Raw genomic sequence first — 17,322 nt, 5'->3', positions numbered from 1 at the left:
GACCAAAAAAAACCCAAAAAAACAAACAAACAAACAAAAAAAACCACCGCAAAGCAACAACAACAACAACAAAAAACGCCTCCCGCACAACAACAAACCCCAGGAGGGTTAAGAGAAAGAGAGAGACAACTGTCACGTGTAGTGGTTGTCACTGTAGCGAACATTCCATTTCCTCACCAGATCTGAGCTGGCTTAAACTGAGCTTAGCATGAATAAAATCGGGAGAATTCAACCTGCAGTTCAACTGCCCTGCCACCTCCTTAACAACATATATACTTTGAAAGCTTTCGAAATAAGGGGCCTTTTCTCTTTTAATTTTTTGACAGCAAATTGACTTGATTCATGAGCATGGAGTCTTGCCATTAGCATTCTAAATTGTCCAGCTAAGAAGTTGCTCAAAAGCATCCTTTTGTCCCAAAAACTTTTCTTGAAGCTGATGATCTTCATATCTTTTACACCAGGTCAGCATCGTGCCCTCTAGGAGGTGTCATGGTTTTTCTGCTTTTATGCAGCGTGAGGAGAAGGGTAGTTGTTTTCAGAGCTATCTGATGTCCTTTTCACAGCACACACCTGCCATCTTGTAGGACAGTAGAGAATGGTCATGCATCTCATTAGGAAAAGGTTCTCATATTTCTTGATTATGTGCTTCTTTTTCAGTAAATTGTTTCTTTTCTAACACTATCCTCTGAGAAGACTTTTTGTATAAAATGTTTGTATTTGCCATGATTTGTATGCGTGAAAAAGTTGAAAAAACTCCTATTAATTCCACCATTGTATCAGTGAACTTTGTAAGCTATTTAAAATGAGAAGACTCCTTCTTCAAAAATGTCTTTGATTCTATAAATACATACCAAAAAAAAATCATTTGATCTCTTTCTCTGAGGTTGCAAAGGAATTGTGTCACCTTCCTGTCTGCAAGCCAGACATAGGCAACACTCCATCCCATTCCCAAGTTTTTCAGTGGAGGTACACCATTACATTTTCATCAGCTCTAACAGTTCTATACTGTGTTCAGTCTTCAAGGATCCTTTAGAGATTGTGCCCAGTGAGAGCACCCAGCCTGGGAGCAGACTGTAGGCACCATGTATTTCCAGGAATATTACATTATAAAGAGTTGTGGAATATTAAATCACCCTCTCAGTAGTGTGGGGATCCTCCAGTCAGGCTGTGATGTGGCATCAGCTGCAGAAGAGTAACCAGGAAATATCTTTTAACAGCCTTATCAAACTGAAAATGTTTCCTGCACATGACCGTGCTCTTTGGCCCAAATCCAGCAAAACACTAAGGCACATGTTCAACTTTAAGCACACAAGATGCTCTACTGAAGTCAACAGAACCATTTACATACACAAAGTTAAATATAAGCTTAAGTGCATTTCTGGACCAGGGCCAAAGGGCTCAGTACCATGCAGGGTTCAAGCCAGGAGGCTGTGATTAGATGGTCTGACAGAATCCGGGAGGGAAGGACATGACGTAATTTGCTTGGTTCTACCTGCCTATGCCTCATTCCAAGCAACTAATTTTCTCTCATTTTTGTTTGTTGTAAGTATTTCCATTTCTTGTCTTTTGCTTTCCTGCTGCTGTAGCCATTTCCAAATGGAAGTTTTGATTTTCTTTTTTAAACCCTTCTAAACTGCATCAATAGCTTTAAGTGACTGAACAAAGAGATTTCGAACAGATGAAGTGCTTCAAGTAGTAATAAGAGCTGGTGTTCCCAGAGCTGTGGAGGCTGCACCAAATGCAGAAGAGAGTGAGAGCAATTGAAAATCACTTTTCTGTTGTTCCTTTGTATGAACTCGTTTCTGGCTTATGCAATGCACAGTAATTAAAATGACTGGAATGCCTTACATTTTTAAGAGAGCTTTAAGGCAGCTCTGTGGCATTGCAGCCAGCAGAGTTCATGAGCAGATTCATGACTGCAATCGAGGTTTGACGTTTCTATCCACATAACTTGAAGAAGACAGTATCTCTGTATATACCTTTGAGGGGAGTTCAAGGAAGGAGGGATAGACGCAGAAAAGAAGCAACATCTGCTCCCTACATCAGCTCCATGAGCAGCTATGGGGCAGGTCTTCCTTTTGATGAGACAAGAGACTAAAGATTGGGGTAGTCATAAGAGATTTCATTGCCCTCTCTCACTGTAGCCTTAATGTCCTGCTCAAATTCAAGCGTGGGACAGCACTTACAGACTATCTCTCACTTTATTATCAGAATCTCGTAATACCTTCTCCTACGTACTGTGCAGGAAATGTCTCTATCTGTGACAGAGGGTTTGCATTTGAGTACTGGCCACTGTGGTTGCTGTGTATAATTGTGGGGTTCCAAGCAGCTCCCTGATGTTTAGCAGAGACCCTGGCAGACTGGCATGTCTCTCACAACTGGTTGCCCTCCCTGTGATGAGGTTTGCTCTGCTTTGCAGTGGTGAGGGATTATCTTTGTGCTTTTCAGTCCTCCTGGCATGGTCCAGGATTTCATTTTCATTTTTTCCAATTTTTTGTTTTTACTGAAGGTGGCTGACGACTGCATCCCTGGTTTTCTCTCAACACCTGGCCTGGCTTTTCACAGTGATGACTGGCCACAGAGGAGCAGGAGAGCTGAACACAGCCTCCCTTGGGAGGAGAGCTGAATGACTTGAAGACGTGGCCTTTTTGGCATGTTGAGCAACTAGATCCTTTCTCCCTCATCTCTCTGCCTCTCACCAGCCTTCTGAAGGCATGGACTAAGCCTGCTTCCTCATCTCTCAGCTTAATCTTTCTCTTCTTCTCATCATAGTGCACTGTCAGGATACAGCTGCTTCCACAACCCCGTGTAAGTGTAGGGAGGTAGAGAAAGATCCCAGGCAGGAGGCAGTAATTCTGTATCTCTTAGACCATCCTGAGGCTATCAGAGCTGCAGTCCCTCCATATGCCAATCCCTAGGATGTGTCACTGGTTTTAAAGCATGTTGGAATCCCCTAAAATCACCATACTTGTGAAAAGCAGTAAGAGCAGCACCACAGGGTTTGCATCCCTCTTTTTGTTTCTTTAATGAGCCGAGATAGTATTGGGCTGTCAGGTGTGAAGGAAGGGTCTTTTCTTTACCTGCAGAACAGGTGCAAGTGCAGGAAAAGTTGCTGTCTTGAGTTGCTTCTCCCTGTGCAACCTTCAGAAACTTCCTGTAAGAATAAGCCAGTCTCTTCATCCCCATAGTGCAGGTGTTACCAGTCTCTCACCTGAAACTGCAAATTAGGACAGTCTCTAATGACAAGGATAGTGTCCCAGCAGGGAATGAACTCAGTGATTCCTGTCATGCATGCCACCGCATGATGGCAAAAGTGAGAAGCAGTTCCTCTGTGTGGAAATCCCAACAGAGATTGTTGCTCCAGCATAGGATTTTTCCTATAAATCCAAACTTTCTCAATGCTTTTCTTCCCGTGTCCCTAAATCAATGCTGTATTCTAAACAGTAGCTGACTGCTCACTGACATCAGGCCCTTCCCTCAGACACACGGTTCCAGCCAGGAGAAGCTGGGAAATTTCCGATGTGAGATTTCAAGGACACATCTCTTTCTTCTCTAGAGCAAAAGGCTGCGCTTCGGTTTCCTCACTCTTTTGGATTTTCTCTCCATAAATCTTGGGATTCGTTGTGAGACGAGACGAAAGATGAGGAGATGGTAGATCTGCAGTCTAATGTGAGGACTCTTATTTGTTTGTTGTCTTGCTCTTTCCAAGTGAAGAGTAATGCATTCTTGAAAGGAACTTTTCATGTCAGCAGTATGAGTTCCTAATGTATTAATGTCAGGAGTGAAAAAATCAGTGTTTGATTCAGCACAAATGTGCAAAAATAGTATTCTTTCTCCACTGAAGACAGAGGTAACAATTCACAGCCCCTCTTCCCCTTTCTTTTAATCTGACAGCCTCTCTCCCTTTGCTGTGCCTTTCTGAGGGCTGCTTCTGAGGGGTGTTTCAGTGGGAACTACTCAGAGCCGGCAGGAACCAGGAAGGTGAAGTGTGTATGTACAGATTACATCCCAGGAGTTGAACTCTGAAGGTACCAAGGTTTGACCATGTACTCTGAGCAAGCAAACACCTCTCTGTAGCTTTGCTCTTAGTAGCTGTGCTACCAAATCTCACACAGAGTGTTGGTCAGGGGTTTGGCAGTATCCCAAGTGCCTTGCAGGGGGATCCTGGACTGCTCCCAAGCAGTGGTTCATCTCAAGTGCTAAGAGGTTGGAGAGGTACTGAACACTTCTAGCAGTAGCAGTGTCCGATTGCAGCTTAGCACAGCACGTTGTCTCTTCTCCCTCTCCTCTTTCTCTCCCTCTGCCTCTGCCTGCCTCTCCTCTCCAAGGTAACTGCAAGAAGAGATTGAACTCTCACCACACAGGCCAGGGAGGTAGAAGGGTTCTCCCTAGACAACTAGCTGAGATCAGTGAGGAAAGTGCTCTCAGAGTAAAAGTTATGCAATGCATGGGAGGAATCTACAGTTTTAATCATGGGATAATTAATGGAAAATAATAAACAAAGGGCTGAGCAACAGGAGTTTCTACCAACAGAGACATGATTCTTAAGCAGACTTTCCCCAGCACCTGACAGAACAAAAGACAGTAGATAGACAAGCATTTTATGTGTTTTCATTTTAGCTGTATCTTTATGTTCCCTAAATTACAACTGAGCATTTTTAAACCAAAATCTATCTTTCTTTTCCCTCAGTTCAAGTTCAGTGGAACTACCACAAGACCAATGAGTGGAATGGGAAGGCAGGGTTGGAGGTCTGCTCAGTGCAAACAAATCCTCAGTGCAGCTAGGATAGAAGGCACTCATCTGGTCTCCCTTTACTCACAGGATAGCTGTGGGTGTACCTACTGAAGGCATTTCAGTTCTTCCCAGTGTTGAGATTGAATGAGCTGTTGCTGGAGAAAACTTTCTCCCATTGATACTCACATAAAGTCTCTTCTGTGCCAAAGAAGCAAGATTATCAAGAACAGCACAGTGTGCCTCATGAAAAGAGAAGAAGCAAGCTAGGAAGGGAAATATTTTACTTCAATTGAAATTGATTTCCCCACCCAGAATAAAATTTCACCTTTGACCACCATATATAATGGCAACTTAGCCTAGAGAGGCTAATACAGCATAATCTGTTTATGGATGTCAGCAATAGCACTACAGAGAGCTGGCTGGAGGAAACCCATACTCACTCCTAGTGAATGCAAAAGCGTTTCCTTCTCCTCCTGCTCCCCAGAACCTACCTCCTTAACTTAGACAATGTCTCCAAGTCCCCTAAGGAATTTTCACAGGTATCACTGCAATCACTTTTAACAATCTTTTTGTCCTTTTTTTTCCCCCTGAAATTATAATCTGAAGGATTAGGCAGTCATAGCCATTTGGTTTTGTTTTGAGAAAAGGCTTTTTAAAGTAGGACGGAGAAAATAGGAGGATGTGATGCTGCCAAAAAACCCAATTTATTCCATAAGGCATTTCTGGGAAGAAGGAGGGAAGGCAGCTTTTTAAGCCGTGCCTGTGGCTGCATGTAAGGAACAGTTCTCAAAGGATTCCCTTAATCAGATTCTGAAGGAGAGGGGCTGTCTCATTGTAATTCACTCCATGTCTTATTCTAAGGCCATATGCTCTGGTCACGTGAAGATTTACAGTCTCAAATTTGCTGGCCTCAGAGAATCTGAAGGCATTATGCAAGAAATCATGTTCTGTCATAACTGAGGCCTCACACAGCCGTGCTTCCTAAGACTGCTTCTAACTCGATCTATGGCCCCTCTAGGGCTTTGTAAGCCCTTCTGGGGAAGAGGGAAGGGAAGGAAAAAAGGGGAGCTGCTGATCATTGCCATGTGTGAGAAGTATCCCTGTCTGCACGTGGGTGTGACGTCCGTGTTGTCACAGAGGCCGAGGTCTGCCGAGCCCCCCTGTTTCCTGTTTCCAGTCAGAATCTTGCTGCCAGAGCAGGAATCCCATATCACCCTACTGCAGTTACAAAAGAGGAAAATTATGGCCAATGGAGGGGGAAGGGGCGGGGGAAATCCTCTTCAATAGCCATGTAGGATGTCTGGGCAGGGATGTGAACCAGGAGTCCTCAGAGGCAGTAGAATAAGTGGGAGTTCAGCAAATTACCATTTTCTTCCTTTGACTAGTGTTCCTCAGAGACTCCAGCACTCCAGTTCTCATAGCTAATTTTAGCTATTTGTGGTTGGCCTGTTCCTAATGTTCCTTTCCTATCTCTCTCACACACACTGAACCTTCAGATATTCTCTGTGGGCTGACAGATGACGTGAAAACCTCTAATCTGCAGGTCAAATATCAAAAAATGAAGTGGGATCATGAAACTGGAAGTGTAATTTGCTTTTTTTCCAAATAAGGGAGATATATTCATATTAGAAGTTCTTAGCATACCAAGTTTATGAGTTGGTTTTGTTGTTTTTTTTTTAATATATGAGGGGGATGACTTATTCTTTAAAATTTTATGGTAACCACCAACGATGTTATCATCCCATGGACAGTGCCTTTCCTATGCAGGCTATGACTGATATGCCTTCATTATTTTTTGGCACTGCTCTTTGTTAGAAGAACCAAAACCACATTGTCCTGAACACTGTACTGATACATAACAGGCAGGATGAGTCCCTGCCAAAGGGCACTGAGTACATGTTAGAGAGGGTTTTAAATTAACATAGTGGCAATAAATGTGCCATGCCATGAGTGAAGGATCTTGCAGCATGTGGCATTCATACTGCATATACCGTGTTCATGGAACTCTGAGTCTTACCTGCTTTACACTCCTGTGGTGAATTGATGTCAAAGCTTTATCTTCCATGAAGTTTGCTCTACAGTTTGTGAGGAGTCTGATGTCCAGAGATACCACAGGGTGCAAAAGAAAGGTAAAAGTGTAGGGATGACTGCCACTGTCTCAACCAGATTTTCTCAGAACCATAAGCAACAGGTGGCTCTTTTTCTTCTCCTAAATTTCTCATGGATTCCCTGTCCTGATCACCCCTCCTCTCCACATACAAATCTTTAGAGGATGTTCTGCAGGTGCAAAGTGTGTGCCCCAAGTGATGGATGTGTGGAACTGTGGATGGTAAAAGGGCATATGAGCCCTCAGATGCTGACTCTGCTCTGTAAGAAAATTTAGTTCAAGGCCTGGAAATTCGGTCACTAACCTTATTTTCAGTTGATTGATTTAAAAAGTCTTAGAGTCGGGTGAGGAATCCTGAGAAACTGAATAGGAGGAGGAAAAGGTAGTTATTATGTCTCTCAAGTACGGAAAAGCAGTATTCCGTGAGATGTCAGAGGCCAGATTTACGTTATTAATTAGGCAGACACCTCCGGTTTTGTGTTGGACCAGAAATAAAAGACTGAATAAAAGACTGACTAGGGTATCTTGGCCAAGACAGCCTGTAGCACCCTGTTCTGGCCTGAGCTGCTTTCCTGGGAGCTCTGCTGGTTTCTGAAGGTCCCTTAATTTTTAAGAAGTGTTGGCAGCTTGTTTCACTTTCAGACAGAGATAAGTCCTGCCTAAACTGAAGGAATGAATGGGGAGATTCTCCCCCTCCCCCCCATCTACAGGTTGTCCTAATAATCCCTGAACAGATGAATGTGGTCATGTGAGCCCTTGAAACTCTATCTGTTTTGGAGGAGTAGTGGGTGTGGTGCTGTGGCCATAGACAGATATATGTGTTGCCTTTTACAGAGAAGCTCACTGTCTTCCAAAGACTGAATATCAACAAAATCCTTCCTGTGGGGACTTCCAGTTCTGCCCAAGCCAGCTGTAAATTCCTTTGAGGCAAAGACTAAGAAAATTGGAATCCTGGGAGGGCTTTGGTACAGTCCCAAAACCATTTCCACTGAACCTTCCCAAAAATATGGTTTCTCTGACCCAGGAATGTGAGCTCTGTAACAATGCAAAGCTGAAGTCCTAGACCACTGGAATTAACCAGTATTAGCTCATTGCATCTTTGCACTCTGTCTGCCTCAGCTAATATGAAAATCATTTTCCCTCTGGGGCACAGACTTAGTTCCATTTTTGTGTAGCACCTGGCATGATGGGGATGTTGGTATTTGAGTGAGGTGCTACCTTTATATAAACAAATAAAAAATTCATGGGACCTCTAGTTTCTTCTTTGCTGCTTTTGAGTTGATTATTTAGGAGTAAATAATCATAAAGCACCTGAATGAGCACAGCAGAGCTAATGGCAGCTTCAGCCAGGAAATGCCTGAGGAGCAGGGAAAACAGAGACTGGAGTATAAATTGCTGTAGCACAGTGGAACAGAAGACATGAGCTGGTACGGACTGGCTGAAGCCGGAGATACCAGAAAAATAGTTATGTACAGAAAGCTCTTCCACTGATCCCAACAAAGCTGGAACAAAACTACATTTGCTCTACAGCAGGTGAAGGTCCAGTCCTCCAAACCCAGGACAGCTGGCCATCCTGACCACTGGACCTACCAGCTGCCTCTTCACTTGCCAGACCTTCTGCTTTTGCCTTCTATCCCTCACCATCTGTTTGTCCTTTTTATGGGAGAGGGCCCTTCCAGTTGTCACCCTCTGCATGAACCAGTTAAAGTATTTGTCTCCCCTACCGGTGACAAGTTTCCTTCACATTTTTTGCGCTTCCTTGCATGATACAATTTCTTTTTGGAATGAACATTTGCAGTGTTCCCCTTTTAAGCACAGAGGTTCTAGAGCTACGTAACACCTCTTGGACCAAGTGCATTCCCTAAAAGCTTTCCCCATGATGCTGAGGGCCCAAATGTCAACACTTGTTCTTCCAAGGATAGGGAATGTAATCCAGGCCTCCCTCCCTTGCCTGTGGTTTCTCTGTTGCAGTAAAGTCTCAAGTGAGCAGCCAGAATAGCCACCAGCATGCTGGGAAGGGCATGTCAAGGGTGGGAAGGAAAAGTGGCTGCACCACTTTGTGCTCCAGGCATGTTTAGTTGGAAGATGGTCCCTAAGGGACTGCTGGATGCTGGAGTATATTTAGGGCAGCTTCTGGGCTACTTGAGCTCACACTGAGAGAGGTAAGGCAAAATCAGGCAGTGCACCCAGCTCCTAGGGACTGTATTCATTCCCACTGCTTGTGAGAAAGGTCTGAGCAGAGCAGAGAGAACTTAGACCCACATCACACCGCTACACACACCAACTTCTCTGCCTCTTCCTACCTGCCAGACTAGGAGGCTGGGAGTTCCAGTGAAAACTTTCTTCTGGAGTGGGGAAAAAGTTAAAGAATAACCAGGTGGTTTGCTGTGCTCACACTCTTCTTTGCATCCTAAAGCAGTCCCACAGACTGACATGAATGATTTTATTAAATTGTGCTCACATGAATTACACACAAACACCGAAGTGGGGAAAGCTGTCAGGGCTGTTCCCAGCTCTGAAGCAGCCCCTTGACAGGACTGGACTGGTTGTTTTTTTTCTCCCCAGATGAGAGGCTGGTCAACACCAGCCCTAAACTCACCTCCACCCCCAAACAGCTGTTTTGCCAAAGGGTGGAGAAGCAGACCTCCTGACTGAGGGTGGAGCAGTTTGAAGGGGAGGAAAGCAGTGACTTCACTTCTTATTAAGTAATAGTAGAGCGGGCTGTGCGTCACTCTGAAAAACAAGACTTTGGGTGGGGGCAAAGGCTCCCTGCAGCATCTTATGCATGGAGCCTTCCCCTTTGTGGGAAATGAGCAGAATACACCATTCTGAAGAGTGAATTTACAAAGTAAAAAATGTTACTAATCTTATTTAAGGGGATCCAAGAAGAGCATCAAGGTGAAAGGGCTCATAATGGTGTAAGTTGTTTGGGCTAGACTTTAGGAAACACTTTCCTCCAGCAAGGATAGAGAAACACAGGTATAGATCGAGTCCCTGTGAAAAAAGCAGCACGTGAGGGTCAGCTTTCATGGGGGGCAGATGGCACTGGGGTCTATGTACAAATACCAGAACAGACAAAGGTGTCTTTGTGATCACAGAGTTACCTGCAAGGGGACTGCTCACAGCCTCTTCCCACCCTGTGCAACTGAACAAGTATCACAAGATCTGGATCTATCTCCCCAAATAATCCTTTCCCTGTAGCTGACTCCTTCAGGGCTATATGAACAGCCTCAGGCCAGTTTGTTGCATTCTCTCTGCCTAATTCAATTGGCTTCTGCCAGTCCTGACTACTGCTGAAACAGTCTGTCATGCTTGAGAGCAGTCTGGTATGTTAGACATCATTACAGGCTGTTCTGAGCAACACAAGAGTAAGAAGCAGTCTTGGACTCCAAAGGCTTCAAATGTAACAAAGATTTTCATATTGCTGATACTGTTCGTAGTGCTCTGAAAGTGCAGTCACCAGAAAGGCCATCAGAACAGAAGCTGTTTCACAGTTGGCTGTGGGCCAGCTGTAAAAAGCCTTCCCAAAGGCTCTGTACAATGCTTGTGGCATCATCAGAGCATACCTCTGGCCCCATTTGCAGTGGGGACATAACCAAAGGCACTTATTTCCTCTCCTAGGCCTCCCAGGTGAAACTTAGAATACCTTGGCAATGTCCTAGAGAGACATGGCAGTGTGAGGGCACACCTACCTCATTCCTCTGGCTAGCACAGGGAACTGCAGTGCAGTGCATCTGTGCTGGCATGTGCTTCACTTGTTGGGCACTTAACCAGGGCTTTGCCTGGGCCTGTTTGACCTTAGAAGTTCAGGCCGTTGGGTTTAGACCTGTGCTACCCCTCATATGAGTTATTTTACATCCAGTTTCTACACACCTTTGCAGACTGTAACCACACGTGGCGAGCACATCTCAGATGCAGTCAGGAATTCAGGCTCCACTTAGGAGAGGTGTAAAGGCTGCCAGGCTGCCAAGGGGTCAGGCCCTTTATTTTTTCCTGTATATAAACTGAAACCCCAGTTTTGTGGTACCAACCTCCAAATAAGTTCTCCTGCAGACTTTCACTAGACACTCATCAAGTCTGCAAAGAGCTCAAACACAGGCAACAAGCAGCTTTCCTCACCCTTGCCTCAAGTTTCCGAGAAGGAAAAGATAAAAACTGAGGAAGGAATAAGTGTACCCTTCCTGCCAGTCTGACTGACAACAGCAAGGGCAGTTCAATTTCATTAATAAACAGAATTTTATGTTCCAACTTCCAACCTGAGAAAAAATAAATTAACTGAGTATTCAGAGAGTTCTACTTCCTTGCTCACAAATAAATGGCTTAGCAGAACAGCACTGTTTTGGAAATAAAGAAGAAAAGGACAAAGGAACATAAACAAAATAACAGGCATCCACCAGCTCTCAAAATGCTTGCCAAAGCCCTTTCTCATTGCTTGCTGGCAGAGCTGCTAGAGCAGACCATTGCTCCCCTGGTCTGGAAACACTCCACTCACAGCTGACAGTTCAGGGGGACTGCCACACACCTGTTGGGTAGCAAAGGCTTCCTCAGGCTGGAGCTGAGATGGGGTTGGAACCCCTGACTAGTCCCTCTGCTTGCTGCCTCTTGTAGCTATTCTAACTCCTTTAGCAGTTCCTCTTAAGTGGCTCCAGCTAAGCATCTCCCACCACCTGCAGCTCCTGTTAAGCACTCCTGATCCTCTGGAGTTCTGGCTTTTTGTTGCTCAGAGAGAATTTCTTCAACAGACTTTTCTGGTCCTCTAGTTTGCTGTATTTTTATCAGCCAAGACTACAAACCACTACATGAAGCTAAGGGTGGTCATCTACTATGGCACAGCTAGTCCCAGTTTTTCACACTTCGTCATCCTCATTATCCTCATTTTTGTGATGATGATGTTGTTGTTTTCTTACACAAATCCTCCCAGATGTGCTAGCATATGTTGGTCACTATTGGGTCCACCTCCTCTAGGCTTTTTCAGCTCTTTTCTCTCCAGCTGAGACTAGTAGAGCAATTCTGTTCCTATAGCTCTCCATCTCGCTGGACCTCCTTGCTGGTCGGCCAACAAAACAGAAAGGAAAACACAGGGTCTATGTTGGTTCCTTGTATCTTGCAGTCAGCCTGAGCCTCTCATTACTATTCACCAAAAAATAGTAATTATCCTATATAAGCCTCAGGACAATCCTTGTTTGTAACAGTTTAAGATCCTAATGTCATATCCATGCTGCAGACAAATGAATTCAGGAAGGCTAAGCCATGCTAGCGAGTTTGTGAGTCCCCATGCTTCTCCACCCCTTCCCTGTTCTCTTAGAGCAGTCACTATTCCCTTCTCAAACCAGGGGATTAGTAATACTAATGGGGGAATGTGTCACCTCTGCATGCTGAGCGTGACTCACAAAGGCAACACGGCCTTAGCAGCTGAGAGGAACAATGAGTTGTGTTATCAGTTACGCTTTTGTTGGCTACACCATCACTGGAGCCCAGAACAAGGGCAGTGATGTCATGGCCATAGGCTTAATGTGTAAGTATCATATACAACACTACAAGCTCTCTGTGATCTGTTACTTCCACATTAATGTAACTTGGGGCATATATACACACAAATAGTTGCCAGAGCCAAGAATAGGTCATTTGGAACAGATTGTTTTATTTCAGGCTTTTAACAAGAATGCTTGTCAGTCCCAACAAGCTCATTCTGGGGAGATAGTACCTAGCTCAGTACTGAACTATATAATTTAGTCAAGACCTCAGCTATAAAGACAGAAGTTTGGAATGTAGAAATGGGCAGACAAGAATCCTGCTGAAAAATAGCTTACATTTTTCTGACAATTAGCCATTGTTGCAAGTATTTATATAAATAAATGGTAAGAAAAAGTTCTGAGGCAAAGAAAGAAATTTCTCCCAGGCATTTTCAAGAAAATTACTTTGAAGCAATTCATGCACTTGTATTTGAACAAGACTTTTCTCCATTAGCCTCTGAGTGGAGTCGAGAATTGTTTCTTCCTTTCAGAAATGTGCTGTGTGTGTTAAGTGGCCTGTCAAAGGAGCCAGTGCAGGAGGGGGTGTAGAGCTGAGCATACAGTGACACTGTCATCAGAGGCCAGCCCCTGGGTCACGCAGGCAAGCTCGAACTCGCTGTAACCTGCCTGGAGTGTGTGCTGATAACCGAGGCTGTGGAGTTCACAGGCGAGCTGTTAGCAAACATCCTCACCCCGGGAACTGCGCAGGGCTGGAGCCTGCCCTGGGCTCTGAGCAGCCCACAGTGCTGTTAAAAACCAGCTCAGGTCATCTGAACTGCACATGGATGGGGCTGCAGGAGCTACTGTCTGCTTTCTGCAGGGACAGCTGTGCCAAGAGCGACAGCTCCCTGCTTTATAGAACTCTTTCCTAATGTATTGCCAGGTGCCTGAGGTGACAAGGCCTGCCTCTGTCCCATGTTATGGGCCCCTTTCATCATTTGCTGGGTTAAACCAGGATTCCTCTGCCCAGAAAAACAGGGGAAGCCCTGAGAATTCGTAACATGAAATCTTATCTCGAGGGAAAAAACAGAGGCATGTGTGTAGAGGCTTGTTGAACTACGCATTCCTCTAATAGTTTCCCAACACTGAGTACCAGTGGGACAGTCCCACACTTTGCTGCATGTTCCCAGCGGGCTGGAACCTTTATCTGCTGAGCAGGCTGGTTGGTGCTGGAGCCCTGCCAGTCTCCCTGGAGAGCAGCTGTGGCCCCCTCGGTTCCTGTGCCTCTGCACTGGGCAGCAGATTGACGGAAGCTGGTGCAAAGCTGCCTGTCCGATTAAATTTGTTATTTTGCAAAAGGATTTAGCTTTGCTTGTTGGTTATTACTTAAGAAAAATCCTAAGCTGGTGTTTTAACCTGTTTTAAACCTTTCACAGGGTGAAAGAATCTAGTTCCTTTGCTTCCAAGTTGTAAACAAGGAGCAGAAAACTACAAGAGGGCAGAGAAAACAAAAAAGTTTTAAAATACTATTTTTCTTACTTTCTTTTTATTTTCCAATCAAAATTTGTGTTAAAATTTCCTGTACTAAAAGCCTGCCACAACAGAAGGGTTGCTGAACTTTGCTGCTGAAAAAAAATCTGACAACAGGTCATCAGCCAGCATCTCAGACATACTCCAGCTCCCACACATACCTGCTGTCCCTCCAGGGATGTGCTAGTAAGCCCATCCAGAAGGGTTTGTAGATTATAAAGATGATGAGAGATCTTCACATGTTTCATAATTTTTCCTGTACAAAAAAATAAAAAAATAAAAGCAAAGGAAGCCAAATCAAATAAACCACTTATTCCAAGAAAAGCTGTCTATATACAAGATTTGCTCTGGCTTAATTGAGCTTGTAGCTGACTATTAGTTAAAACATTTTCAGTTGAGAAAATTTCAGATCAGCAGGGACTGGTAGGCTACAAGTGAAGACGACTGTAAATGTATTGTCTAAGTACAAAAACTACATTCAAATACTGTTGTAGTTGCAAAGCCAGGAATTGCCATGGGAAGTGCCCATACAAGGGTTGACACTGAAGTTTTAATTTCTGTCCTCTGAGGCATGCAAAGTAGATGACTTCTTTCCCAGGATTCCTGTCACAGGATTTCTGCAATTAAAAACATAAACATTTCAGACTTAGCTTTGTCCTTCTGCTCAGTAGATGAACTAAGATCATCTTTAGTTCATAGTGTTTAAACAAACTTCTGAGAGCAGAATAACTAAAACCCCTTTTGAGTTCATGGCATTCAGCAAGATATCATGACTAACTGTTTCAGAAACATCAACAACTTTGTTTTCACAGCAGGACAGTAAATATTATGTATTTTGTAAATGAGAGGCTGCCTGCTGGAAGTGCAAAGTCAGAAGATTTGTGTACTTGATACAGAATGACAAGGACTTGGATTTTCAGTTTCTACCATGCTGCAGCACTTTATATTCAAAGCACAGAGTTCAGGTGCAGTTGCAAGTGTTCCTTCCCTTTTGCAAGTCAGCTATGGCTCAAGCATTCAGGGGCTCTGGCTGCAATGCCAGCTTCAATTGCTTCCACGCTGGTCAGCAGAGCCCTTGCCTTCCCACCCTGGCCCTACACTGAATCTCACAACACACACACATTTTCAGTTTTGGGTCTGTTCTGCAAATAGGATCAGGGAATCAATTAATGATAAAAAAATAATCCCTCTTGGCCTCAGAGCACAGTCTGGGACTGAAGGCTATGTCAGGTATGCAGAAAGCAATGGACAGCCTTGTCACAATCACCCATGGGGAATCTAGCTAACTTGCCCAGCATCACACTGGATGACAGGAGCACTGGCCAGCTCTGCAGGGCAGCTGTCCATCCCTTCAGTCCCATGACTCTTGCTCCTTCTTCAGTCCCTTTTCCTCTGCTGACCACTGCCATCTATGTCCCACGATGCATGAGGCAGGGAGTACTGCAGAGAGCCCTTGTGAGGCTTTCACATCCATTAATAGCCATCAGGGGATGCTCAGAGGTTGCCCAGGTAACTTTCATCCTGAATTTCCTGGGTTTCTAAGCACTTGACTCCACAGTCGCTACAATTATTTCATGCAGGCATTTTGTGTGCAAATGCAGCACATGTAGATATTGTTCTTAGGAACTTGTTTTAGTGATGGACTTGGCAGTATTAGGTTAATATCTGGACTTGATCTTAGAGGTCTTCCCCCACCTAAACAATTCCATGATTCTGTTTGTCCTCATTTAAAGTAACCTGAAGTATAAGAAGAATGAGCAAGGGAGAAGATGTGTATCTGGACAATGCTGAGGACCAGAATCAATGCTTTGTGCTTGCCCTTTATGCTACATTATTTGTAGATAAAGGAGTTTGGAGGGATTACCAGCAAAAATTTCCCACTCTCAGAACCTGGTTGTTGCTGTAAACTGCAGAGCTGAACGACCCATTGGTTCCTTGCAGAAAAGCTGCCACATGCAAAGTGCTTTTTTCTGTTGGAAGCAAATGGTTCTGTGATGTTCAGCACAGGCTCCTTCCTAACCCATGACCACTGCAAACATGTCGTGTCTCTGTTGGACACACAGAGCATGCATGACAGGTTTTGCTTCATGTCACTGTCTAGCAAAACCCTTTTTTTGATCTCTCATAAGGACAAATACAAAGAAGTGACAATTCCTCTGCAAGTATTGCCATCACTAGGATGGTCTGTCTAGCTCCTCTCCAGTAGGACCCAATCCCAGACATAAGCTGGAGAAGTCTCAAGGCTTTTCCGATATCTTTGTGACACATGAGACATCCTTGTGTCTCCTGCTTCCTTTCCTTTTACCATTTCAACAGAGGATGGAACAGCAGTGTCAGCCACTTCATTTATACTCTTGGGCACTAAGATAATTTCATCAGATTGTGATACCAGCTTTGCTGAAGATCTGTGTAACTAAAGTGGCACAGAGCCAACTACTGAAGGGGCTGAAACCTGACACAGGACTAGTTCTTGTGAAGTTCACTAAAATAACAAATCCAAACTTCAGCTGGGTCATCCTTAAAATAACCTCTTTTGTTTCTTTTATCACACCTGATCCAAGCTCCTCATTCTCAGTTTTCAGTCTCAGAATATCTGTGCCTTCCTGCTCCCAGTCCTACCATTATTTTCTAAGAAGTACCTTCTGAGGTTTACCCTTTTTTCTTGTGGTGCACTGCTTAGTTCTCTCCCACTCCAGAGCCTATGGAACAGACTCAGACACAGCCAACTAGCTACCCTAGGGGTCTCATGCAACAGAAAGTCATTATGGGGCACTCTGTACTGAGGCAAAGTGACAGCAACCCGCTTCCCACTTTCTGTAAGATTACCAGCGGTTTACAGAGGGGATGTACAACTAAAAGAATTTAGCCATATGCCAATCGCACTTATTCTGAGTCATGTCATTTCTTAAAAAAAAATAGCCTTATTGGGTGGCAACTGCATCATTAAAAGCGTATTATCATGTATGAAAGATTTTTCATACTTTTTCTACCTGAAACAGGCAGCTCTTTCATCCCATTCAATTGCAGCCTTCTCATTTTCTTTCCAGAGCTCCTTAAAAGCTCTGACCAACAGTTTTCTCGTCTGATGTGCCATGCCCACAGCTCAGATTTTCTTGTTATTATATCTGTCATTACAGTCTGCAAGATATTGAAAGGCAAGCTTGATATTTGGGTTTTCTGTAATGATCTCCCCATAGATATTTCTGTGTTAATAACCATAAAGAGAATACAGCAAATAGCAGCAATAATGATAACTATAAAGTGAGTGGTAAAATTACTCTTGAATTCAGCCTTAAATTTGAACAAAATGTAGTAATATCCCTTTTTGAGAAGCCAGAAGCATTCTCCTCTTGCAGGATGAAAGGAGCTAAGGAATGTGCTGGCTGGCACTGAATCCCTGTCCTCTTGGGCCTTTAATGGGTTTCCTGCTTCTGAAGGTTCAAAGAGCAATTACAGTCTCCAGCAAAAGTACAGCAAATGGAAAACAGATCCTCTAG

General features: G+C 44.1%; 1 protein-coding gene across 2 annotated transcripts in view; it reads left to right on the top strand.

Moving 5' to 3' along the window:
- Positions 1–17,322, top strand: part of SYN3 (synapsin III) — a 184,693-nt gene that overhangs the window by 101,828 nt on the left and 65,543 nt on the right. The gene's annotated exons all lie outside the window — the stretch shown is intronic.

The sequence above is a fragment of the Chamaea fasciata genome, unplaced genomic scaffold (genome assembly GCF_029207755.1).
Source record: "Chamaea fasciata isolate MVZ Bird 193981 ecotype frontalis unplaced genomic scaffold, bChaFas1.0.hap1 SCAF_5, whole genome shotgun sequence".
Taxonomy (NCBI): Eukaryota; Metazoa; Chordata; class Aves; order Passeriformes; family Sylviidae; genus Chamaea; species Chamaea fasciata.
Note: the sequence above shows the minus strand (reverse complement) of the source record. Positions and strands in the feature narration are given on the sequence as shown.